The sequence below is a fragment of the Podarcis raffonei genome, chromosome 1 (genome assembly GCF_027172205.1).
Source record: "Podarcis raffonei isolate rPodRaf1 chromosome 1, rPodRaf1.pri, whole genome shotgun sequence".
Taxonomy (NCBI): domain Eukaryota; kingdom Metazoa; phylum Chordata; class Lepidosauria; order Squamata; family Lacertidae; genus Podarcis; species Podarcis raffonei.
This window is the reverse complement of record NC_070602.1, coordinates 39,658,894-39,676,519: the sequence shown is the minus strand read 5'-3', so window position 1 is coordinate 39,676,519 and position 17,626 is coordinate 39,658,894. Positions and strand designations below refer to the sequence as shown.

General features: G+C 47.0%; 1 protein-coding gene and 1 long non-coding RNA gene across 9 annotated transcripts in view; both read left to right on the top strand.

Annotated features, from left to right (window-relative positions):
• Positions 1-465, top strand: part of MEIS2 (Meis homeobox 2) — a 243,008-nt gene extending 242,543 nt beyond the window's left edge. For all 8 annotated transcript variants that reach the window (XM_053381659.1, XM_053381686.1, XM_053381691.1 and 5 more), the window contains one exon: positions 1-465. This exon is cut by the window's left edge and continues 957 nt beyond it. The gene's annotated coding sequence lies outside the window, so the exon portion shown is untranslated.
• Positions 466-13,364: 12,899 nt separating this feature from the next.
• LOC128410425 (uncharacterized) overlaps positions 13,365-17,626 on the top strand; it is a 35,532-nt gene continuing 31,270 nt past the window's right edge. Inside the window, exons 1-2 of the long non-coding RNA XR_008329505.1 lie at positions 13,365-14,341; positions 14,472-14,840. This is a non-coding gene — a long non-coding RNA (uncharacterized LOC128410425). The remainder of the gene's footprint in view (positions 14,342-14,471; positions 14,841-17,626) is intronic.

Here is a 17,626-nt window from a genome sequence, read left to right as displayed (position 1 = left end):
GAGCAGGAGCCTTCTTCTAGTAGTTCTGAGCCCTTGGCTTGGGACAAGACAAATTGGAAGGTTGGGCAGCTTTCCTCAACAAAAGAAGATATTAATGGTCTTTGCACCAAACCTAGAACATTACCATGAACTCAGAGCTTGGGAAAAAGCAAGAGAATACTGTAACAAACTTCGTACAGAGTTCGGTCTATTAATTGTTTCATGTTAGATATTCTATGTGTTTACCTCAATTGAAAAAAAAAGAATGTTTTTGCTAGTATCAGATCTGCTGTGGAATTGGTATTGTATGTCCATGAATTCTTCCTTTCTCAGCACGTGTTCCTCACTAGAAAAAAAAATGCTGTTACCTTTAAGCTTTGTCAAAATTTACATTAAAATACTTGTATGAGGACTGTGACGTTATGTTTTAAAGAAAAAGGTGTTAAGTCACAAAATGCGGTAATAAATATTTCATTTTTGATTTTTTGTTAGGCCTTTGTGTTTTTAATCATTAATAGAAGGAGACTTTATTTCCTGGGGAGAAGAGATAAAAAACTTGTATTTGTTAACAATAATAATATAAACAAAACACATCAAAGGTTAAGAGAGATTGCAACGTGTGATTTTATAAATGTCTTAGCCTGTGAACAGACATACGTGTAAGCTTAATGTCTAGAGCTAAAAATGTTTGTGTGTTACATATAAGTGGTAAAGGAAGCCTGTGTATATTTATTTACATTTCTATCCCATACTACTCAACAATTGAGTTTTAGTTTGACAAGCCCAATGCTGACTTGAATGTAGAGCTTGACTGTGGACAGGATTTTATAATGAACCTGTTAATATTAGGGGTAGCTTAGCAAGAGATCTAACTACTCATATATCAGCTACAAACCATTACCTGAGTACTTTGTTTTATTTAATGATTTTTTTAAAAAAATCAACTACTGAACAAAAATTAAACTTAGCTATAGATTTACTATATCCATATGATTGTTCATATTTACAGTTCAATCCTATGCATGTATATCAGAAGTATATTCCACTGTTTTACAATGAGGCTTGCTCCTAGGATTGCAGCCATAGATACATATAATCAATATTGTAGTACTTAAATGCTGGTGATTTTCGTCGGGTATTTGTAGGGTAGACAAGAAATGCAAACTTTGTTATTTCTCTTCTACTTGCAAAATCTCCTTCTATTGTCCCAGAAAGAAAGAAAATTAGATTACTGAGAAAAAAGTTGTGCATTCAAGGTGCAGACCTGGTCTGAAGATAAGGAACTGATTTGTAAATAATTGTTTAGTTTGATTGAATAAGGTGTGTTTCACAACAAAATTCTTGGGAAGGGAGAGAGGAGTGGGATGGTTGAGTTTTCACTCTTTACTGATGGTAAGTTAAACTTTCTTCTGGGCTAGAATGGTGCATTTGTACAATAATTTCTTATTTTGTTAACCTGTGATATGTATAGAACTTCTCCTCTTCTATGCACACAAATTCCTTGTTCCTCCCTTTGCAACTCACAGCAACCAAACAAGGAAGTCACTACTTAACCATATTTTCCTGTTTCTTTCAAACTGGGAAACTATGGTTACCAGTTTCACAACAAGCCAGGATATTGAATTGCAGGTTGAAATTGGTTTAATGCTCTGACTACTTCCAAACCTGGTAACCATAATCTCCTGGTTTGACCAAAAAGGGGGAATTGGGTTAAAACTACTGTAGAGGCTACTTAATCACAGCTTGCACAAAGGGACTGAGCAAAGGGACTGCATACACAGGTAAAAGGCTTGTGCATATATCAGCTAAATAAGCCAAAATATTTATTTATTTAAACTGTTTGTTAACCCCCTTAATCAAAAGATCTCAGAGCCATGTATGAATGAAACTGATTAACAGACAGCATAAAAATACAATTTAAGACCAACAAATAAGCACATCAAAATAGAACAAGACAAAAAGAAATTAAAATCTCCCCTCCAAGAAATGATCATCTGAACTTGGCCAAAAGCAAGCTTCGGGTACACACAAGTGCTCTCTCTCATACACACTAGGCTTTGTCCATCCATCCTGCCCCCGCCTTTTTATAGTAGATGGAAATAGAAGTAGGACCTATCTGCATAAGCCTTGGTTCTGACAAAGGCTACAATCCTGAGTACATTTTCAAGGGAACTGAGTTATGTTCACACATCAGAAAGATTTTCATCAGATTATTTCATCAGAAATAATTACTCCTCCTCTGATTTGAGCAACATAGAAACCAGGCTACCCAGACTTCCCATTCTATGCAAACCAGAAATTGTAGTTTGTTGCTCCCTAACAGGTCATTATCACCAGTGAACCTGAAGCCATAGTTTGTTGTTCGATTGCTGATTGTGGCTTATTAGGAAGCAACAAACCACTATAGCTGTTCAGACTTAATGAAAAGTCAATACATTCTGGTTCTTCCTGCTTGTGCCAGGGGAGCTGTGATAAGGCAATGTGTACCAGTGTGCTGCTCATTCACTATAAACCAGAAAACCTGGTTTATTGTTGCATACAAATGTAACCATCAGGACTTAGACTGCATACATGCTATAGCTTTAAAGCATATTCCCCTCTCCCATCCCCCACCTCTCAAATAATTCTAGGCGCTATAGTTTCTCCCCCATCCACCATGAGCAGAATATACATGCTAGAGCTCCATGTCAACTCATTCTTAGTGGAAGTGAAGTCATGATGCAACCCTCTTTCATTACTGATTGTTATGTTTCTGTTTTGCTGGGGAACTCGCTGGAGGCAATCTACATCCCAATGACGAAATGTCCATCAAACTGAATGGAGCTGAGTTTCCATTCAGTTTCCAAATATTGCAGTCTTTTGCAAAATACCATTCCCTCAAGGCCAACCTGTCATGCAGCAGGTTGAAGCCCATGAGGGGGACAGATGAAAGCAAGAATTGGGTGTCCATCTGGATGGTGCAGCAAAACTTCTTAAAGCCTGGCCTGAGCAGAAGAGGCTTTGAGTGGCATTGCCTTCCCCACAATTTAAAATAGGTTGGCAAAAACTTGCACTTGAAACTTCAACATGTTAATGACTCTGCAGATCTAATGTTTCATTCTTACACTTTGACTCTTTTTGCAATAGAAGCGGGGGGTACAGTAGAAATATAAGAAATGTTAGCCGAGATATTGCTCTGTTTTAAGCACTTTGTCTTAAGTTTGAGGGTGTGGTGGTGTCAACGTTTGGTTTAATTTTTTTGTTCCAACTGAAACCTCCAAGCTTCCCAAATCTGTGCAACTCTCAGTCTATTGTGACAGAGAGCTTTCAAGCATAGGATTATTTGGGTGTCAGCAAGACACACACACCCATGTCCTTGTATTTACAAAAACAAAACAAAGCAAAACTGGTAGCATTTTAAATAATGTTTTCTGCCTTTTTTCTGACGTTTGGCAAAACACAGGCTTTGGGGAGCAAGGGAGGCAAAGGGCCCAGCTCTGCCTGCTAGATGGGTATTTTTGAAAAGAACTCTTCCCACCCCCCACCCTACCCCACCCCGTCCCTACTGCTGTATGACTTTTCCTTCTCTGGGCTCTATTCTGCTTGATCTATATTGCTAAAATCCTTACTGCAATACAATGGGAGGAGATTGCTCCAGTCTGAGGTTTACTGTTTAGTATGAGGGGTTCCGATTTGGGTGTATTTAAGAAATGCTCAGCTGTCAAAAGTGAAAGAAAATGGGAATAGTGTTTTGACAGCGACATGGTGTTAAAGGAAATACTGTAGTCTGACTAAAATTGCTTATGTTCTGGGGAACAAAGGGTAATAGAAAAACACCTCTTGTTTAGAGGTAACGGGGGAAACCCCAAATTTCCATTTCCCTGAACAAATTGAGGAGGAATTTGTAATCCTAGTAAATCAAAAATGTTTGAGATTGATCTGTCCTTTGTTACTGAAGGCGAGCAGAGCAGACGGTTCATCTTGGCTGCCCTTTGCTGGCTTCTAATGTAAGGTTACCAGATTTTTTTCAATGAATCCGGGACATTTTTCAACTTCAATGGATTTTGTATGGGGACTGATTTGTAAATCCGGGGACTGTCCCCAGGAAACAGGGATGTCTGGTAACCTTATTCTAATGTCCAAAGGAGAAGCAGAGTGGCTTGTAGGAGACTCTTCAACAAAAAGCACGTGTGGGTGTCTCACGCAGCTGCACCTAAAAGTTACACAACGGCCATTAAACAACAACAACAACAACCCAACTTCAGCTCCTTTTCTGTAGGTCCACACACACACACACACACACACACACACACACTTAATTTAACAACCAACACTAAGGGTGGAATCCTATGCAAGCCTAACTGAGATGATGTTGAATTCTGTGGGACTTGCCTACAAGTAAATGTGCACAGGATTCAGAATTATGGAGTCGTCGTTTGTTTTGGATTTGTCTGTGCCACGCGTGAATATTAACATGGAAGAAGTAACCTGCATGTTGCGGGGTGTGTGTGAAAGTGTCTGTTTAAGCCCTGGTCCAGATATAAGAAAAGTTTTTTAAAAAAAATTTGATTGGGGAGAGGAAAGCTGCTTCAGTGCCTCTGTGAAATGGAACTCATTCTATTTCCTCCTCTTTTTGTGGGATAAAAATTTATGGGGATCCATGAGAAAGGCTATCCCAGGTGGCTTGCTGTGTTGGAGGGGCACTGAACACTTAACTAGCACAGGGTGTTTTGCTTTTAAAATATAGCTATTCTTGTTTATTGATTAGCACCTTGTGCATGCTAAGCCCCCTTGCATTGAATGGCTGTTACTCCCAAGGAAGCACAGTTCGGGTTTTTGGTTTGGCAATAGAGTACTTCTGGAAAGAGAGAGAGAGAGAGAGAGAGAGAGAAAGAAAGAAAGAAAGAAAGAAAGAAAGAAAGAAAGAAAGAAAGAAAGAAAGAGAAGCTTTGGAACTTTCTTCCCTGCCCCCTTCCTCTGGCTAAGTTGTTAATGGAAGCAGAGGGGAAGCCGGCTGCCCCCTTGAACTGGATAAGAGGGGGAGCCAGGGTGGGGGGAGGGGTTAGGAAGGCAGATTTTCATATTAATAGTTTGGGAGAAGAGAGAGACAGAAGGGAGCTGGCTCCTGGGCAGGGTCCCTGCCACAGTCATGATGGATGACCCAGCTCAGGCTGCCCCCTCCTCCTCCCCCTCCCCGTCCTCCTCCTCCGGCTGCTTTAGGAATCAAATAAACAAACACCTCCACCCTCTTCGCAGCCTCGCCATTATGAATCAATTACCTCTCGCCGTATTTTCTTATTTGCTTAAATAAAGCACTCAGAGGATTAGAGCGGTTTTCTTTTTGTATCTTACTTAGGAAATAAATACAAAAGTCCTTGTCGCTGTAATCATAATGGTGATGATGATTTCAGGTTGAGGCACTTTGCAAAGAGCTTCGCCCGCTGAGTTATTTGCTGGATGGGAGACGCTGTATATTGTGCAATGGCGCAACTTAAAAGAACGCCTCTCTCGAACTAATGGGTTTTGCATTACACGCAATTACTTAGAGAAAAGCAACGTCGCCCTCGAGTGCAGGCAACCTCGTTATTTAACTCCTTGAGGACAAAGCCACTTGGATGTGTTTTCCTCAATAGCTATGAGGTACGAGGGTTCCTGAGATGCTGGAAAGAGAAGAGGAGAGACACACAGGCAGAAAGAGAGAAGGAGAGACTTAAGGAAGGGGGAAAAAGCGAGGAGATTTTAGTGAGTTGGAAGGCAAACGTGCAAGTTGTATCTTTGCTCGCTTGCGTCTTCCTCATCGCCGCAGCTCGCGTTAGAGGCGCTCAAGGTGTTTCTATGGCTACCTCGTAGATGTGGGAGGGTCAGATGTGGGGGTGCCCAAGAGAAAAGGCAGCTCTTGGGTGATCATTTATCAATGTCACCCACATAATGATTCTCTCTGCAGCCTTCTATTGATGAGGATAATTACATTAGCTCAGAGTGACTGATCAATGAAAACCCACCAAACAAAAACTTCTTTGCTCTCGCTTATAATACAAAAAGAGAGAGAAATCAGATGGGAAGGCGAAGAATTCCTCTCTCTCTCTCTCTCATGCCTTTTCTCTTTACCAATGAACATTTGCTAAAACGTGAAAAAGAAAAAGAAAAAAATCAGCCCCTCATACAACGGGGTGTTTTGTTTCTCTTTAAGTTATATTTTTGCGCGCGCGTGTGTGTGGAAACCGTTTGGTGCAAATGTAGTGACCTTAATTGCTTCCCTGGCCAAAAGTATATCCACATGTCTGAGAGAGGACCCGCGAGGCTGCCTGACCCGCTTTCACTCCAGAGTCTGCCATTGTTGGACTTGGGCTTTCAAACGGCGTGTTTTCTAAATGAAGGGAGAGCTGGGGAGATGCAAATCTCTGCAGTTGTCTGCATGCTCGGCTCGGCTTTGTTTTTTAATCACGTGAGAGGAGAGGAGCCTTACTTTTTCTCTTACCCCCCCCCACTCCCCTCTCCTTTCTGCTAAGATCCGGTTATGAGTTTACAGATGAATTACGGTTCAGCGGTTGCGTGGGTTGGGGGGCGGCTGGGGGCTGGGTGGGTTGAGAAGAGAATCAATATTTCACTCAATGGAGTCGGATTTGTATATGTGTGTGCGCGCGCGTTGTTTTTACTTGTGGCTTGTTAAAAGGCGTCGGAAATGTTATTGTAGTGCCTGCCTCCTCTGCAGCTTGAATGCTCAGCCACCTGGAAGGAAACGTGGATGTGACATGGGCACATTTGGTTCCTTCTCCAGAAGACTCGGCGGCTTAGAAAGCTCCGGGGCCACTGAAAGGAAGAGTTGAGGGCAGCCCCATCGCTGCAGGTAGCCTCCTCCTCGCCCGGAGCTGCCCACGGGGGAGGAGAGGGGCTCGGGCTCCTTGCCACAACCGAGAGGTTACATGCTTGGAGACCCTGACAGCCCAAGCCATGTTGAATCCTGTGAGGCTTCCTCCCAGGTAAAGGAGGCTTAGTCGCAGCCTTGGGCTGCAGCACTAGCCGGATTAACCTGGAGTTAAGCCTAGTGGAAGTCAATAGGACTTACTTCTGAGTAGGGACACTCAGGGCTATGGGGGTATCTTGGAGTAGGTGCCTTAGTCCTCCCACGGTGCCTTGCCACGCTTTAAGATCTCCCGCTTGCAGGGGCAGCTCAAGGCTGTTTGGCAAAACTAGGGACCCCTTGAGAAGGTCATCGCTGCCTTTGTTTAGGTGGCAAAAGATTCTAGGGAAATCCATGAGACTTGCCTCTAAAGGGGGAAAGAGATGGTAGATCCCATTGATACCAGGGGCCCGTTTGCGTGCTCCACTGCACACGCACACACTCCTTTTACCTGTCACATACCTGGGCCTGAGAATCAGCCCTTGAAGGGCCACTGTGGGAGAGACTGCGCTTCACAGCTGAGGCTGCAACACTTAGTCACCTTTATTCACGAGGAAGTTCCCCAGCAGGCCGTGACACTTCCTTCTGAGAAGACACGTGTCGGGTTGCGCTGTCAGTCCAGCTTTTAAGGACAAAGTCAGAGGGGACTGGCGCTCGCGACGGAAGCTCACTTTGGGAATATGCTTCGTGGTTTTAGTTTCCCCCAAATGTGCGCCATGAGTATTCATTCCATGGAGAGAGGGAGAGGCGGGCTGTGGTTTCAGCTGCGTAGGTGTTGATCTGGAAACAGGAGGGGGGAGCCGGGTGGTGTCCCCGCATCTTCCCAAATCTTCCCCAGCCCTTCTGCTAAGACAGGCCCAAGTCCCTGCCTCGCCAACTTCTCGGCGCTGCTGGAGAAGAGCGCGCAGCGCCTCTTGGCATCTCCGAGTTTGGCGAGGCGCTGAGCAAACAATTTAGCTCGCAGCTAATCCGCCTCATCTCCTCAGGTCTCTCCATAGGCGCGCTGGCCGATCTCTGCGCCTTTTAACACGGAGGTGAAGCCCTCTTGACTTCCAGGGGACTCACTCCCGAGCAGGCAGCCGGAGACCCAGGGCAGCGCCTCTTCCTTTCCCTGGAAGTCCACGTTGCGCCACCAGCCCCGTTTTGCTGCTTTGAAAAAGAAAAAGCAAGTCCCAAGAAGGTGGGAATGGGGTTTCTGCCGTGCATGCACAGAGCTAAAGAAACAAAAAGGGCTCGATCTAGTTCTCCCACCGCAATTGGAAATGGAAAAATAAAAATTGGGAAAGAGAGGAGCGAACAGTTTGACCATTCCGGTTTTTGGAAACATGGTGCCTGATGGGCTGGGAAAAAGGGAGTCCGCCCCGTCGCCTTTTCCCCGGGGCCTGGTTCCCTAGCATAGAAACATTTTCAAATCTATGAGCCTTGAATGGACAAATACTTGCTATCAATATGGGACATGGGCCAGTGGCAAAAAAGCTTGAATGGAAGCTCTGCTGAGGCGTTGGGAGAAGCTAACGATGTGCCGCCGTTTTGCCATTACTGGGCGAGAGAGAGAGAGAGAGAGACCCTTTCTGATTAATAACTAGCAGGGTAATGTTGAGGGCTTTTTCTGCCCGATTGCCTTTTTGAATTAGAGCCGATTCCTTCACACTTCAATAGGGCCTGTCTCCTTTAAAATGACTGACAGATTTCCCTCTCCTTTCCCTCCTCCCTCCCTCTCTTGTCTTTCTCTGAGACTTAATGATGTAAATTTTCTAATTAGTTAAATCACGTCGCTTAAAGGCCTTAATATTTACTGGGGGGGGGAGTGATAATAATTCCTAATCGAATGTCTCGAAATAGCCACAGAAATAATGTTAAGGGTGTTTTTTGTTTAAGTGGGGGGAGAGAAAAAGAGGAAAGTGGACTTAAGTGGGGCGGGGCGGAGGAGGAGGTGTTAAAATAAGTAAAAACGTAGCTAAACTTAAGTCTGAAGCTTGCTCAAAGCCCCCTCCCCTCCTTTTTTTTAAAAGCTCGCTTTTATTTTTCAATCAGCTAAGATTTAATTAGGAGCCCCCAGGCCGGACGATCTGATATTTTCTCATTAGTTTCCCATCAGTAATCTTGAGTGTTATATTGGCTTAAAGGTTGTCAACATTTGACCAATTTTATTTAAGGAAAAGAAATCACGTATTATAGCTCCGGGACCTTAGATCTGAAAATAAATCCTGCTTGGATCAGCGGAACTAACAGGCGAAAAAAATGTTGACAATTTATCGTTGGATTTAATAAGTTGCATAATGTATGGTATACAGAGGGGCGGGGGGGGCGGGAAGAGAAAGAGGAACGTATCCATTGAGCGCCGGCAAAGTACAGGGGAGCTACAGCTGATGTGCATTTTGGTGCCTCTACCTTTCGCCAACGGGTGTGAGAAACACCCGGCGGAGGCAAGATTTGGTTACAAGAACTGTAACCCTAGTAGGGCTTGGAAACTGCAAGAGAGATTTCCCCACCACCGACCCACCCGCCCCTCTTTCCGCGCAGGAGAAGCAAAGCGTTTTCCTTCACTCTTGCCAGCGAGACGCAACGTCAGAGCGCCCCCTGCTGGCTCAGGGACCAAGAAAGTATTTGGGCTGAAGCATCACACTCAATGATATATAAACATACAGTTCTCTCTCTCTCTCTCTCTCTCTCTCTCTCTCTCCCCCCCCCCCCCCCCCAGCTCACCGCCTCGCGCATAGGGGAGATTTCCTGTCTGGATTTCCTGCGTGAGCAGAGAGAGAAAGAAAGGCGAAACCTGTCTTCTTCCCTGTAGGACTCGCTTATTCTGATAATAGTAGTGGGGTGGGAATCCTACAAACTCTTTGCAAACCGTGTAGGACAGTGTAAGTTGTCCTGTTTTGCTTTTCAGTGCATGTCCGAATGTGAGTGAGGAAATGAACGGAGACTTGAGCAAAATAAAGGAGGTCGTCCCTTCGGTGGGTGGGTGACCTTTTAGTTACATCCTCGGGCAGTGCCGGCTTTCCCTCGGGTTTAAATGGGGACTGATCCCATTAGGGTTGCAGTCTGCATGTGTTAAGCAAGGGAGAGCTGGCAACGTCATGTGCCCGACGTGTCAGAAGGGGTCACACAAATGTATGGTGTCTGGTAAGCTCGCGGAAGTGCTGTGTTTCTTTGGAAAGAGTTTCCCGACCGGCCACCTGAATTCATATCTCGAATGCCGGTCTAGCAAGCCTGCAAGTTTTCCCCTCAAAGCGAGTATTTATTATAGAAGCTCATGGAAAGTGAAACAGAATCTAAAAGGGAGAGGGAGCTATGGTAGCGTTGAGTTCACCTTATTAGGTGCAATCCGCCACATGTCTACTCAAAAGTAAGTCCCACTGAGGTCAGTGTGCATGAGATTGCACCCCCAGCACATGTAGGTATATTGTACTTACTGCAAAAGGGGGGAACCATTTGTTCTAGCAAACATAACAGTTTGCAAACGTGAAATTAAGGCTGCTCTCACTAAGAATGAAATCCCCTTAGCTCCTTGATAAACGGAACATGGTTAGGATGGCGTTAAGAGCAGCACAAGGCATTCCTAGGACGGCATTTCCCCTCCTATCGCTGTGGATGAGGCTCATCTAACAGCAAAACGGACAGCGGGTGAAATCCGCAACGCACATCCTGTTGTTGAGCGAAGCCTCACGACCTGCTTTCACTTAAGTGTCCGAAAGTAGTGTTTTACGATTCACACCAGTCAAGTAATCCCGCCGAGCTCAACAACTTGATGTGATTTTCACTCTGCATCGAATTGCAGTTACTCAGGAGTGTGACATTTATGCGATCTGCTTCAGAGGGGGGGAAATATGTTTCAGAATTAAAGGGGCTAGTCCCAAAGAAGTTGGCGCGTGTAAATGGGAGGAAGCGACCCCCAGGTCTCAGCTTAAGCCGGTGGTGGGCCGCACTCCTGATCTCTCCTGGGCACTTAGAAGAAACCGACCTGCGAGATGGAAAGGGGATCCGGATTATAAACTCATCAACAGCCTCTTGGTGCTTCCGTCGCTCTTTCAACGCAGGTTTTAAGACCGAGGATCTCTGTGTAGTCCAAAAATCCTCGGTTGGGTCTGAACACCAGAAGACCCTCCTTTAAATAAATAATAGCACGCCCTTATAAAAGCGCATTTTCCCTGCTCATCTTGTCCCCTGTCTGGAGATGCTGCGGCTCGAAGGAAGGAAGGGAGGAAGGAGGGCTGGAGCAGCCCACCTGGAAAAAAAGGAGAGATCATGTAAGGCAAGCAAAACAGTTTTAAAGGCACAAATAAAAGCATAAATCACCGGCGTTTAAAGAGGCACCCGGGCCACTGTATAAACTCAGGTACAGTTAAATATTTATAGTTTAAAAAGGGTTATTTTGTCTGCTTTAGGAGCAGAACCGGCAAGTTTAGTAGGTTTCAGGGTATAAAGAGAGACAGAGAGACAACAAAGCACAGCGAGAAGACCTGGCAGGGGTGGGGGGGACCCGGCTGAAGCCGGGCAGGAGGCGTCTTCTGGTTTTATTTTTCTTGTCAAGAATATATGGGAGGAGTGGAGGAATTTATCTGAGCAGCAAAGCGCATGCTTCCCCCCCCTGAAACAAAGGCATGATTTCCATTGCAAATCCACCCCCACCCCACAAACCTTTTCTGCCAGGCAGAGGGACAGAGCAAACAACAATATTTATGAGAAGGCGCTCATGAAATTAATGTACCTTACTTTAAAAAAATCAAATGCTCACTACAGTGTGCCACGGCTCAGCTTAGTAAAAAAATAAAATAAAAGGGGGGGGGGGAGAGAGAGATAGACTTCCTGACAGTCTTGTCAACATCTTAAGTAAATGATCCCAGTGATGGTCTTTGGAGAGGAGACGCGCCATTCCTTCTTAAGACACCTCCTAGCATTAATCTTAAACCAGTTGAAGATTATGATGGGAAATAAGAGGGGGGGGTAGAATAGCAAAGCATGTTCATCTCCAATTGCTTAAAAAAAAAATGCAAGCGGCCCAAATGTAACCGGAGAAAAGGGAAGAAAGAAAGGAAAATGCCAGGGGGAAAAAAGAGAGCAATTGAGGCGAATCCTGTTGCAACAACACAAATAAATAAATATGGAAAAGAGTTCCCTGACTTGATTTCTGGATTGCAGGAATATTGGGTGGGCGTGGGGCAGATAAACAGCGCTGGCCCCCCACGCAACGAAGCAGCCACGAAAAGGTAACTTCAAAGGGGGAGGGGAGGCAATACTTTTATTTCCCTGGCTGTTCATTAAAACAAAACAAAACAAAACAAAACAATAAGAATCGGATCTCTTCGATGAGAAAATGGTAGTAATATTAGATATATATTTTTTACAAGAAATCCATTACCTTTTTCCGACTTTGTTTTCTTCTCCCAAAATAATTTATTTGTAGGACTTTGACTAATATATACCAATACAATTGTGGAATTACAGATGTTACGGGATTAAGAGCAAAAACCAATTTGGGTAGCATTTTTCGGGATTTGAATATCTCACAAAAGAAAATAAATATAGTGGGCAACTATTTTACCGAACACCTTTTAAATTTCAAGTCTTCTTTTCATTTGTAAACAGTATTTTCAAATTTAGCCATTTATGTTTAAAGACCTGGAAAATAAAACAGGATTGGAACTTAAATGCGAAAACGCGGCGGTCCCTGAAGCAGAGATTCAAAGAGAATTCTTGCCAGCCTGGATTTTGAACTAGAAATGGTCCTTGGAGCGACCTTTGCGTTTGTCTGAGACAAAATCTGTGATACCTGGGAGTAAACCTCCAATAAGTAAGGCTTACTTTCGCGTAAACGTGCATGGGCTAGTGCTGCAAGACGACTTCTTTTTAATTGTCTTAGGTTAAAATGGATTTCTAAAAATTGTTTTTTAGTACTTTAGCAGCCTAAGCCCTAACCATGTTTACTCGGAAGTAAGCCCGGGATTTCCTCCTAAGGAAAGGCACGTAGGTGAGTAGCACGTGGGTCCTCCGAAGCGAGAGAATGAAAGGTTTCCAGTATCTCCGGAATGTTGAAAGCATGGGAAAGGGATCGGGCTTAAAGTCACGAAAAGAAACGCAAACATTTGCTTTGCAGTTTTATTTTCCTGCTTCTGGCTGCAGCTGAGATGCTAGAGAGATACGACGGCAGCCGCCACGGGGCTCCAGTGGGTTGAGGGGGGGGGGGCAGGAGAAAGGCTGGCTCCTCGGTGCTTTTGGATGCTGGAACGAACCGCAAGGCGCTTCCCACGAAAGAGGCACCCGCGCCTACAGCCACAGCCAAGCTCCCCCGGCCAGGCAGGCGCTGGCGGCGCAGGGCGGAGAGGAGGCGGCTGTAGCGCCCATTCGCTGCGCTGCCCCTCCGCTGACCCCAGCCAGGGACTGCAGAGGGGGGAGCTCTCTGAGCTAGACCAGACCTGTCCCCCTGGGAAGCCCCTGCGGGAGAGGGAAGGAGGCAGTCCCAGTGCCCCTCCTAAAAAAAATATATGAGGAAAAAACGCCTGGCGGGACTCCCCTTCCAGGAGCCGGCGGAATTCTCCCCTCACTAACAACCCAGGGAGAACGAAAGCGCAACGGGCGGCGGCCCCAGAGCGCAGCTCTTCCATTCCGAGGCGCTGCAGGGGCAGATCCTGCCCAGGTGGCTCGAAGGAAGGGGACTCGAGGAACGCGCCGTCTAAGCGGAGCCCCAGTCCCAGAGAGCAGAGCCCACTCTCGAGGTCTTGGCCACGGGACTTGGGCAGGTCGTGCTCCAAGCACCGCCTCTGGAAAGATAGTCCAGAGAGCGCGCGGTGTTTCTCAAGAGACAGGTGCCGGGGCTCAAGAGTCCCAGGAGGAACGCGCTCCATCCCGAAACCGCCTTTTCCCGAACCTAAAAGCGTGGGAATCGCGCCCTGCACCCTCTCAGAGGCACGCCGCTCTCCCCTCTTTCCTCCTTCTAAAACTAACATTTCATATGCCCCGCAGCTGTCTTAATATTAGGAGGGAGGGCGCTGATTTGGTGACTGACTTCTGGTGAACCCCGAAACAAATTAAACCATGATTTAAGTCCCATTTATATGCATGGGAAATCTGGGGAAGATGAGCAGGCTCCCGCACATGGCATGCATATTGCAGGGCATCTCCTGTGGCGCGTCTCTTGTGCACAAAACAAGAGCGTTATACATCTGCCCGTCTTCCTACACAGACAGAGACACCTACAGACACCCACCCACCCACCAGGACAGCCAGCGATTCTCACTCCTTTCTGGGCGTTCCTGGAGGACAACTATCTGGAGAATCGTGCCCAGTGCGTTTTTGTGTATACAAATACAGCACGCTAGAACATCTCTTCCTTAAAATGCCACCAAGATTCAGTTTCACAAACTGGTTATTCCTGAATGCTTGGGTTTCAGCAGTTTTGCTCACCTGATAGATTCGGGTTTGAACCGATTTAAAAACTCATTACAATCAACATTTACAATTGAAGGCTTGGCACCAGGTAAAGTGCCAAAACGGCTTAAAACAAATGCTTCTGATTAACTGCTTTACTAATCAGGCTATATATTTCCTTGCATTCCTGTTGACACAATATATTTGTTTTGTTGTCCCCCCCTAAAATACCTGTGCAAAAAAGAAAGATCGTGAGAGGAGTAACCTGAAGAATAGCTGCCGTCTAGCCACCCCAGAACAACACCCCTCTCACTACAGCGATGGTGGGGGTAGGCTGCGATTTTTGAAGAGCCTGCTAATAGTTTGCTTTTTGGTGATCTAACATTAGCCAACCAAGTTACTAAAACATTAAGGTTGCCATCGGCTCGTCTAAACCCATCGACTTCATTGGGTTTTAGAATGCTTAACTCTGTGTTTGCGGATGTGCAGAGGGAAATCCTGTTCCTTTTGCTGTTCATTCATTCAATAAATCGCGATCCTAGATCTGGAATTACCGATCCCTCCCCCGGCAAATTCTGCTTTGCATCCCTACACGGTCGGACACGCATCTCAGGTAAGCTGTCACACGAAACTATTTTTAACCGAACAAAAGAATGGGCAAACACCTGACGTCAGCGGGCCACATTCTTCTCTTGTCAAAGCGCTGCGGGGGGGGGGAGACTTAAAGAAGCAGAGTTTGCCTCCTCAGAAGCTTCTTCCTGCTGTCACCTTCACTTGACAAAATTAAGGTCTTGGCTTGGGGGGGGGTCGTCCCCAGTCCCTCGCCGCCCGCCAATGCTGCGCATCCTAGGAGATTCCCCAGCCCCCTCGGGCTCCGTGAAAGGCACGAGACTCGGCGAAGAGGAGCCCCACGAGGGCGTGGCAGGAAAGGGTTAAGCAGGCTGCCTTTTCCACCGACAGGTTCGGGAAAAATGGCTGGCGAGGTCAAATGGCACCTTGCTAAAAGCTCGCTGGCAAGAGCAGAAACTTGGCGGCGCGAGTTCACGCCAGAGCGGCTGCCTTCGGAGCTGCCCAAGAAACTCTCCGCCTCACTTCCCTGAGAGCGCCGCCGGCGCCGCCGGGTCTCGCGAGTGGAAACCCCACTCGGCCCGCTCCAGATCCGCGGAGTCGGGGCTGCTTGTTAGACGGGAGGGGAGCCCGGCGGGTCTGAGAGCGAGAGGCTGCGCCGGTCGCGTCCCCAAGGCGAGCAGGCAGGCAGGCAGGCAGGCAGGCTGGCCGGCTGGCGTGCGTAAAAGCGCAAGGCCGCCCGCGCCCCTCCTGGATTGATCGCCAACTCTCTGAGCCGCCTTCCTCGAGGCGCTTGATCAGGACTTCCTGATCTGCAAAGCCACCAGCGAGATCCACAGGGCTCCTTCCCCGGCTGCAGGGCAAAGGCTTAAGCCCGGGGTCTCGCTAAGGACCGCCAACGTAGGGGTCCATTTCTCCCTCTCCACCCCTTTTGGAGCGTGCTTCCTTTTTTGGGGACTGCAAATCTGTACGGGACCCCTTATTTCTTGGTGACGGGTCCGGGCGGGTTGGTTTGAGTGGCTCGCCTTCCACTTAACGCCTTCGGTGGCTCTTCCCTCTCGGAGGGCGGGAGGCCTCATCCTGCCAAGTGGCCGCAGACGCGCTCCGAGGGGGCCGAGGAGGCGCGGCTCGGGGCCAGTTGCTTGCCAGCGGTGGAGTGGGAAGGTGGCGGCGGGGCTGGTTTCGTACGCGCTCCGTGAGACGAGGAGGTACCCTGGAGCGCTCACCGAGTTAACAAGGTGGCAATTAGAGATAATGGGAAGGCAAGAAACCCACATCCTGGTTGCTGCTGGAGCACTCAACATAAATCAAGTGGAAAGGCGTGACCTCAGCAACGTTTGCTGGAGCCTCGCAGCTGAATGTGAAACTCTGGCTGGGGCACAAAACCTGATGGGAGATCAAACGGGCAACGAAGTCTCCTTGCTGCTGTGGTTAAGTGCCCCCATATGACAAGCGCGGAGGAAAAGCGACCCCTATATATTGATACACACTGTAGCCAACGCTCCCCGCCCGGTTCAAGTCCAACTTTTGTTCCAGAGGCCAGACCAGGACGCTGAATTTGAGCATACGTTCAAATTCCTTTTGGCCAGGCCGGAATCGCCCTCTAAGCCGCATGTTTACTAAGTCTCACTGAGGTGCACTTGGGCTTTACTCCCGAGTAAGTGCGCATACAAAGGGCTGAAGCAAAGGGGAGCTTTCTTGGAGTCCCAGTGAAATCATTTGGACTGTACTTATTCATTCATTCATTCATTCATTCATTCATTCATTCATTCATTCTTTAAAGACATTTATATACAGCTTACTCGTTTGCTCTTCTAGGCGGTATGCATAAAACCAACCCACAGAAAATATTACATTAAAATGTATCATAAAACCAAACACTGTCTTAAAAAGCTTTCTGGAACAAGTTGGCTATGCGTGTGTCAAAACTTTAGCAGCCTTAGGAAGATGGGTTAGTACTGAGCTACAAAGGGGCCCGGGCGCGTTGTGTTTGGCCTCAGTTGTGCTTCTTTAGAATGGGAATATTGTGAAAATGTATAAAGCACGTTGGATGATATAAAAATGCTGCAGGAATGACTGAGATCGGACAGTATATTTTTGTGGGGGTGGGTGAGAGACGTGATTTCGGAGCCGCCTGGCGTTGTGCTCAGTGTTCACCTGAAGGGGCAAGAAGCGCAACTTTTGCAGGAGAGACTTTCTCACCAGCCACCGATCGCAGGTCTAAAACCCGCCTCGTATTTTCAGCCGCCTAGTCGCCTCCTTGCATTGCTGCATCTGCAGGAGGAGCCACTGAGGAACCGCGATCCGTTCAGCTGGTTTCATAAAACCGGCCAGGAATCTGCTTCCTTCCACAGGGCAGGAGCAGGTCGTCTGTCCTGGTCTCTTGAATCCTTTCCCATTGTAGACAGATAAAACCAATAAGAAGTCTTTGGGGCTGAAACCGACTCAGAGATCATTGAGGTTGAATCCTGACAAGACAGAAGTACTGTTTTTGGGGGACAGGAGGCGGGCTGGTGTGGAGGACTTTGTGGTCCTGAATGGGGTAACTGTGCCCCTGAAGGACCAGATGCGCAGCCTGGGAGTAATTTTGGACTCACAGCTGTCCATGGAGGCGCAGGTCAATTCTGTGTCCAGGGCAGCCGTCTACCAGCTCCATCTGGTACACAGGCTGAGACTCTACCTGCCTGCAGACTGCCTCACCAGAGTGGTGCATGCTCTGGTTATCTCCCACTTGGACTACTGCAATGCGCTCTGCGTGGGGCTACCTTTGAAAGTGACCTGGAAACTACAACTAATCCAGAATGTGGCAGCTAGACTAGTGACTGGGAGTAG